Genomic DNA, 8,277 nt, shown 5'->3' with positions numbered 1-8,277 from the left:
ATAATTGTTTTCTGATTTGTAAAAGACCCAAACTTTTTAAAAAGACCCACAAACTAAACATTTCAAAATGTTAAAAAGTATTGGCCCAACAAGTAAATAGTTGACTCCAGTGCTCAACCCATCTTTTTAGAAACAGATTATAGCAAAATGACGAGATCCTTAAAAAACTGTCACTGGCCTATGAAAACATATATGTAGGTGTGTGTGTGTATACACACATAACAATGACAACCTGTCAGGATTCACAGCTTGTGCAATCCTGTGATTTCACATGGATGTTCACATAACTGCCACTTGAATCCCCTCCCCATTCTTTCATTTTTATCCAATTGTGTACTTGAACTGTGAGCCATATAGCTCTTGGTTTAATAATGCTTTTCCTTAGCTACAGTTGCTGCAGTGATACTGCTTAACTTTTTCAGGTACTTCCCTTCCCTCCCTCCAGCTTCTGGCAAGGAGAACAGGTTAACATACAGCACTAAATCTCAGAAAACTTGATCCAGTTCTGCAGTCTGCTCCCTATCACCTTGCTTTGTCATTGATCCCTAAAGCTCTCCATTAGGGGCAACCTGAACCTCTCCATTGCCTCTGTTTGGAAAGAGAGATAATCTAAAGTGTGTTATTTTGGAGAAATAAATTATGATGTTCTGGCTCTGTGACAGTCCGTAATTTATGTGATTGTGTAAGTCATTTAACCTCTCCAGCCTTAGTTTCTTCATACGTAAAATGGGGATGATAACCACTTTCCTAGGATTGTTGTTTTGAAGAAAGTGCTTAAAAATTGAGCTTTATAAATCCAGTCCATAATCTGCCCTCTGACCCTGTCCAGCTCTCATCTCTGATCTTATAATCTTGAGATGCCTCCACCCTCTCCTCCCTAACTTGCCTTTGGGGGGGTCCCTCCTGGGTCCCTCATTTTGGCTTAACTGATGGTAATATTGTCTCTCTGTTAACCAAAATTAATATTATTAACTAAGATATTATTCAGAGCAAAAAAAAAAAAAACCAAAGGCAAGGGGAGGGAGATAACCTCTCAAGTCAGCCCCAGTAAATAACCTGAGTAAACAATTAGTGTGGTCCTAAGAAATTACTCAGTGAGTGAAGTGTGCAGATAAACCTTGCTATGTTGCTTGCCTCATGTTTGAGTGCTTACAATCAGCCGGGTTCTTTGCATGGAGTTAGGTCAGTTACTCAGTCTCTCGGAAGATGATTTATTTTTAATTGGAGGGGCGGTGGGTGGCACTATGTAGTTTAGGGGTTGATTTGGAACAAGGATTTTTCTCATCTTGAGAAACTCTCCTTGCAAATTAGAAGGGATTCCCCAGATCTTGGGGAGCAGGTTGCTCTCAGGACAAGATCTTAACTAAAAAGCCTACCACTATATTCACTGCTCAGGATGGAAGCTGCAACATAATGGGAAAATTTCGGATCTGAAACTTGAAATTTACTCTCTCCCACCCAAACCCAGGCAAACCCAGCACACGAAATACAGGGAGGAAAGCTCCGATCTTCATCTGCCCAGCAAATGAATGGTTCCCCAAACCCTAGATGGTTGGAGTTTCCACTACAAGAAACTTTGGATTCCTGTAGAAAAAGAAAAATTGCAGTTGGGTAACACGAACTCGAGGGGGCCAGTTCACTTTTGCCCTGTTTTACTGCCGTCCCGATTAATGCAGTTCCCAATCTTTTGCTGCAGGAATGAGAAGTTTGCCATAGTGCAAGATCCACTAGCCAGGTAGATCACACCCAGAGAAATCAATAAAGAAACAATCATCTTCTAGTGACTTATGTGCTGGGCCCCTGGGGCTTCTTTCGGGGAAGATCCAGGGAATCGTCAGTGTGGTCTATTCTTTGGGGGACCTCTCTGATCTCCAGAAGTTTCCCTTCAGGGTGGGTGAGAGAGAGGGGAATTGTATAAATATTATTTCATCTAAGCCTCCCAGGATTGTGAGGATCAAGTGAGAGAATATTCATAATTTGGAAACCTTGAAGAGCACATAGATACACTCCTATTATCAGCTATTATTGTTTTAGAGTTACTGTGTTTCCCAGTGTGGAAATACACTCCTATTATCAGCTGTTATTGTTTTAGAGTTAGTGTCTCCCAGTGTGGAAGATCCTTCCACCAAAGCTCACCTACAACTAGTCTAATTTATAGTCTCAAAAGAATTGCCACAAAACACTGGCATATGTTAACTGTATGCCTATCTGAACATAGCTCTTCCTCAGTTCAGGGCAGGCCTCTCGTATCTCCTTGCTACAATTTTAGAAGTGGGGAAATCAAGCTATTTGTACAGATTTTTAGAGCTATAGTAGACTTTGGCAAGCCAAAGCTCTATCCCAGCCCCCTCATTTTATAGATGAAGAAACGGAGAAGGAATCATTTGAAGTAAGAGACAGGTACAAAACCAGTCACTTGTGGAAGATTCCAGACTAGAATTCAGATCTGTTAATTGCTTCCCAGAGCCTCGGAGCAGGATGGTTTGGGTGGGGGGGAGAGAGGAGGAGGATTTTAAAAATCATTATATGTAGTGCCTGTCACCTAAATAAGGTGAATTCGTGCTCGGGGAGTGAGGATGAGAGACCAGTCGACAATGATAAACCCACCCTAACATCTCCATGCCAACTGGTGTTTCGCAAAGACACCCTGACTGAGCGAAGTTGCAGCGGCTTCCCTCATACTCAAAACCCGGGCTGTGGGCCTCCTTTTCCTGTCTCTACACCCAGCAGAAGGCATGACTTACCTTTGGACCTGGAGTTTTAATATAGGTAGCCGAGCTGCAAAGAGGTGTTTTGGGTGAGCCCTGTCAGCATTTTCGTGGTTTCTACTAGGAAGAAATCGTTTCCCTGATTTTTTTTTTCAAATGAGCTCTCAAACCAGTTGGTTTTTAAGCGGGAGGAAGAATGGGAGAGAATTGTTTTCAGGAAGAAGTGGTTTGTTTCTCTTGTGAGAGAAAGAAGCAGATACCTGAAGAGTGAAGACATTGGAGAGTTAGGATTTTTCGTCTCCTCGAGTTTTGCTCAAATTACGGAAAATCTACCATGTGCAATCCCCAGTCCCTTCCTCGCCCCACTTTCGTCAAAAGCAGTTGGAAAGGAGTTTAAAAGCCGTTCACAAAAGCCGTGGCTCTCTTTCTGTGGTGAAGCTTGTGTGTGTGTGTGTGTGTGTGTGTGTGTGTGTGTGTGTGTGTATACACAGGCGATAGTGTGTTTCACTTTGGGAGGAAAAGGGAGAAAAAGAGACATCCTTAAAAACAAAAAATCGACATGCATCGGTTCACCAGTCCCCAGCCTGTTCCTTTCTCCATAAAAGTCAAGTTTCCTCTCGGGCTTTCTAAAGTCTTTTTCTCTTAAGTGTACTTCAGAGAAAGAAGAAAAAAACGAAGGAAAAATGGGAAGGAGGGAGGGTGACAAATGCAAAGAGAAGAGAAAACGAGCATGTTAGGTTTGATAGGGACACCCATAGATACCAGCTATCATTCAGAGATTGACTATTTCCTCCCCCCAACTCTATATTCATTCCCATTCCCTTTTCTCTGGAAGGAGGATTATTAGATGCAGCTAATTCGCTAGACAATCAAGAGTTGGAGAGCCGACAACTTCACTGGTGACGGTCATTTCCATGGACCTTAAAGGCAAGGACAGATAAACACCAAAAGATAAGATTTCGCCCCTCTAGAACTAGCTATCTCTTCGGGAAGTTTACCTGTGCCTCTCACTTGGACACCCCTCAGACCCACCTCTCCCCACTAAAATATGTGGGTCTCTGAATTGAATTTGTAGGGGCCACCAACCAAAGATGAACCTTGTGCTCTTCTGGACCTTCTACCTTGTGATTCCACCCTCCCTAGCAGGTGGGAGGGGTGGGGCGAGTAAAATGAAATACCAGAGGGAGATGATTCTAAATTTCCCAAGGGACGCCCATTTGCGAAATGCCAGGCCCCGTTGTTTCCCCAAAGGGCATACGTTGCTGTAGTTGGGGACTGAGGCGGCTTGCGGAGCGCAAACCCTTTCCTCAAATATTTATGACCGGTGGTCAGTCACTGACCTTTGGTAATTCCTTCTGGGCAGCCCGGCGCTTCCCTAGCAGTTAACTGCGCCCGCTCTGATTCATTATGAGTAAGCTCCCGCAGCCCTGCGAGGAGGGCTCGGTGTCACTAATTTCAACTTAGCTCGTGAGAAAGGCTGTCGGGGAGTTCATTCGGGTTGATATGTGCTTCTTTCTTGAAGTAATTATGTGAAAACAAGGACACACTGCCACTGAAAGTAACGGGCTGGCTGACCAATCTTAGCCCCCCGGGTGTGACCATACATCTTTTTTTTTTTTCTTTTGACACTGGCCTAAGAATCTTTTTTGAGAGACAGGAGAAATGGGAGTATATGCAATGTCGAAAATATCTGTAGAGAGGGGAGGGGGAAAATAGAGGGGGGAAGGAAGGGCGGAGGGAGAGAAATGATTCCTAACCTTTACAAACCAAGAATGCTTTGGGTTCATGGTTGGATACCGTCCCAAATGATTGCTGCTCTAGTAACAATAACGTTAGTTACCATGTACGGGGTTAAAGTGGCAATAGTGTGGTGTGAACTAATCCCCTCCTGTCGGAGGACTGGATATTAGCAGCAATGTGAATTCCCCAAAATAGAAACTTTCCGCTTCCGTATATTCGCCTGGGTGGTTATAAAATTAGGTCTGTGAGTTGTCGTTTCCCCCCTCCCCCAAGAGCTCTCTGTTCTCTCCTAGGGAAACTAGATAAGGCTAGAAAGCACCTTACCATGTATGCAAACACACATATTTTCTTTATACACACACACATTATCGTCCACCCTTTAGCCATTAATACTTGTCACACTGGAATTCCGCTCAGTTAATCGTGGTTAAACACATACACCATAGGAGAACGTGAGTGGATTCAGTCTAATGAAGTTACATTTACGTCCTTTTTAATCTCTCCCCCCCTCTTCCCTTCCCATTCCGATTCTTTGATGATTTTTCCCATAAGTGTATAAGCTGCTTGGACTTAGTGGAACCAAGCACTCTCCCCTTAAATGTTATTTGGACCATATGCTTTCCACATTCATTCCCGCTCCAGCTATTCTTCTGGGTACTAACTGCTAACACGTTATAGTCACCTTGAAATTTCCTCTGCTATTTTCCAATTAAAAGCTTAATAGCCCTGGAAACGGAGTTCATGTGGTGAAGTTTACCATAGCCCCTTGTTCTGGAAGGCTTTCTGCTGGGATCCCATTATGTGCTTGAATAAACCTTTTCTGCAAACAGAAATGGGACTCGGGGTTGTCAGGTGTTGGGTTACAATAGACTTTCAGGCAGGGGACATTTTACCAACATAAATACAAACCTGTCCCTATAGGGAGATGTTGTCAAATACTGGGATATGGAAAACATTCCCATCAAATATGAGAAAAGGATTACTGCACTATATCAAATGAGTATTTAAATCTTAGCCCCCAATGTGCACTCGAGTGAAACAGGGGCCCCTGAACCAAATAATACCAGAGAATTTTAATGGTAGGAGATAAACGTGGATAGGTGATAGGGGAAAGAAAGGGGTTTGCTCTGGCTCTTGAAATCTCTAGTACTGGCGTAGATTACAAAAAAAAAATATCGCTTATTCTTGATTGGAATTGATGTTGATTGGAGAAATGCAGAGCGAATGCCTTTTTTCGCATAACCGTCCCTGATTAGAGCCGGCCAGAGAGTCGCATACAGGGACCCAGGGCATTTCTGTGTGGAGGTTCCAAGACCTATTTCATTCTCCCTCTTTAATTCGTTCGTCACGTGGAGCGGGTTTATGCCAGCTTTTCCCTTCTTCGGGTCCTGTAGAGCAGAGTAGACTGTTATTTCCCCTGAACCTACTAGCATTGCTCTAGCGGATAGTGGGTGGTATTTGACTAGCACCTTACTGCTCCAAATGCTGTTCTATTTCCCTTTTTCTCTAAGGGTTTTTTTTGGGGGGTGGCAAGAAGGGACAATTTGGGGGAGGGGAGAAGAGGCTGGGGCTGAGAGGTGTTTCATGTGTATTTAGTAGAAACGTTTTCAGTGAAGTTGCTTGCACATCTATTCGAAGCAAATGAATTCCTGGGGGGTGGGGTGTTGAGGTGGTGGTAGCTGAATCAATGCCCCTCCAGGGCTGAAGTTCGAACTCCAGTACAGAACCAAAACCTGCCAAATTAAGAGGAGCAGTGACGAAATCAAGGCTTCTCTCGAGCAAGTCTCTTCAGTGTTTGGGGTCACAGACAGCTGGACAGAATCTCAACTCAGAAGCTAGTTTGCTTAGTTTTCTGAGGAATTGACATTTCTCACCCACGCCCTAAATGCTAAAAGAATTATGTGAGCTCTAATTCCAGAGAACCTTGAGATAAGAAAACGAATATAAACAAAAAATGTTTCGTAAGAGGAAAGGATGTGAGGTATCAACTACAAAAACAGTTCGGTATCCACTATGCTTTTCTCCCCTTTGGGAAGAACCCCTCCCTGTGCTTTTGACAATGATCTTTAAGGCTGATAAACGTACAATTTAACAGAATCGTGGCCTCATTGTATACACACATATACACTTACGTATATGGACCTGCTTGTGTATACACATAAGCATGTACACAAACACCCTTTCACACATTTCCCTGCTTTGTTTGGAAATTGGCCTTTTCCCAGAAGGTGAAATCAGAGTATTCACTAACCTAATGCACCTTACAGTACGGCGTTTAGTGCAGTCACGGTTGGAAAGTGTATGTGTTGCGTGTTCATTTTCAGGGTAACCGAATGCATTGCAACCTTCCCCAGAATGAAAAAAAAAATAGCCACTTTCCGCGGGAAGAATCACAAATGGAGCCTCAGAAATGTTTATGCGCTTGTCCAACAGAAAAGGACCTGCCCATAAGTTAGCTACGACCAAGAACTGTGTTGAAATGCTGGCCCCAACAGTAGTACAAAATGTTTGCAAAACTTGGGCGTGCTCGTCTCTCGCAAAGACATTTGTAGATGGGGATCGGAAGCCACCGGGCTTGGAGTCATTTTCTGAAGCCAGTTTTGGCAGTTTTTCTGTGGTGGCCAAGACTCGAGTCAGCTTTAGACAGTGCAAGATCCCGGGATGGGTTCCAGAGAAAATCTGGGGGTGGGGCCTGAGAAGGGGAGAATATTTTTTCAAAGCTGAACGAGGCAAAGGGTCCCAAACAACAGAGATCTTGGAGCTTGGATTAGATGAAATGAGATCTCCTTTTGGCTGTTTTAATAGCTACTCCGAAGGAGAGGGTAATGAAATTCGGGGGGCTTTCCAGGATGCTTAGTCTCTAATGCAGCTTCTCCAGTTTTCTGAGAATTAAATCCAGAATTTTTTTTTAAGTCGCCACCGGAACTGTTCATGAGTCTTTAGGGATATGGCTTTATTGAAAATTGTGGAGTGAGGTGGGGATAGAGTTTGCTGCATCGGGTTCTCCCTTTTGAAGTAGCAACCGTAATGGGCCCGTTAATCGGTTCTTTGCCTTTGCCTAGCAGGGTTTCTGACCATTGGTTTTTTGAGATCAACTTTCCAGAATACCCTCCTCCTCCTAACACTTTCCCTCTCTTCCCGGCCCCTCCAACCCTACCATCCCCAAACTTCCGGGGCAAACTTTTCTCCTGCGTGTAGAAAGGCCTTAACTGAGAAGACTTGGAATGGTCCTGCCTTCTCTCCAGCGTGAGCGGAGAGCTCATTGGGGCTATGTGCCCAGAAGAAGCACATCTCCGCCATCACATCGATCCCAGAGGGACTGAGGGACGCGGGAGGGAAGGCCACCGTTTCCTCACTCTCTCTCCCCTCTCCTCCTCGCACCCCCCGCCTTGACACGCACCCCCGTGACTTTCGGGTTAGTGCCACCTCAGGCTGTAGCAGCAGCCTGGCGAAAAGCAGGCGGGAGGAGGGAGAGAGCTGGGAGCGCCCCCGTGAGTGAGGACAGGCTGTATGTAGGTGGCAACGGAGGTGGCAGTACAGGGATCGGAGCAAAGAGAGAAGGAGGGAAGAGGTGGGGGTGGGGGTGGGGAGCAGAAGAAAGAGACTGGGACCCCGGAGGTGGGGGTGGGAGGGAGGGAGAAGGGTGGGGGGAGGGGAGGAGGGGAGGCGCCCGGCCCCGAGGAAGCGCGCAGGAACGCTGCAGTCCAGCTCCAGACGTCAGCCAGAGCTCTCGCCTTCTCCGAGCAGCCGCCGCGGCTCCTCTTAGGGGAGAGCTGGGGACCGGGAGTCCCGGCGGCCGCAGACCGCGGAGACCCTTCGGGCCGGGCCC

This window comes from Phascolarctos cinereus, unplaced genomic scaffold, assembly GCF_003287225.1.
Source record: "Phascolarctos cinereus isolate Bilbo 61053 unplaced genomic scaffold, phaCin_HiC Scaffold_4;HRSCAF=312, whole genome shotgun sequence".
NCBI classification, from domain to species: Eukaryota; Metazoa; Chordata; class Mammalia; order Diprotodontia; family Phascolarctidae; genus Phascolarctos; species Phascolarctos cinereus.
The sequence above is the reverse complement of the archived record's forward strand: the minus strand, read 5'-3'. Positions refer to the sequence as shown.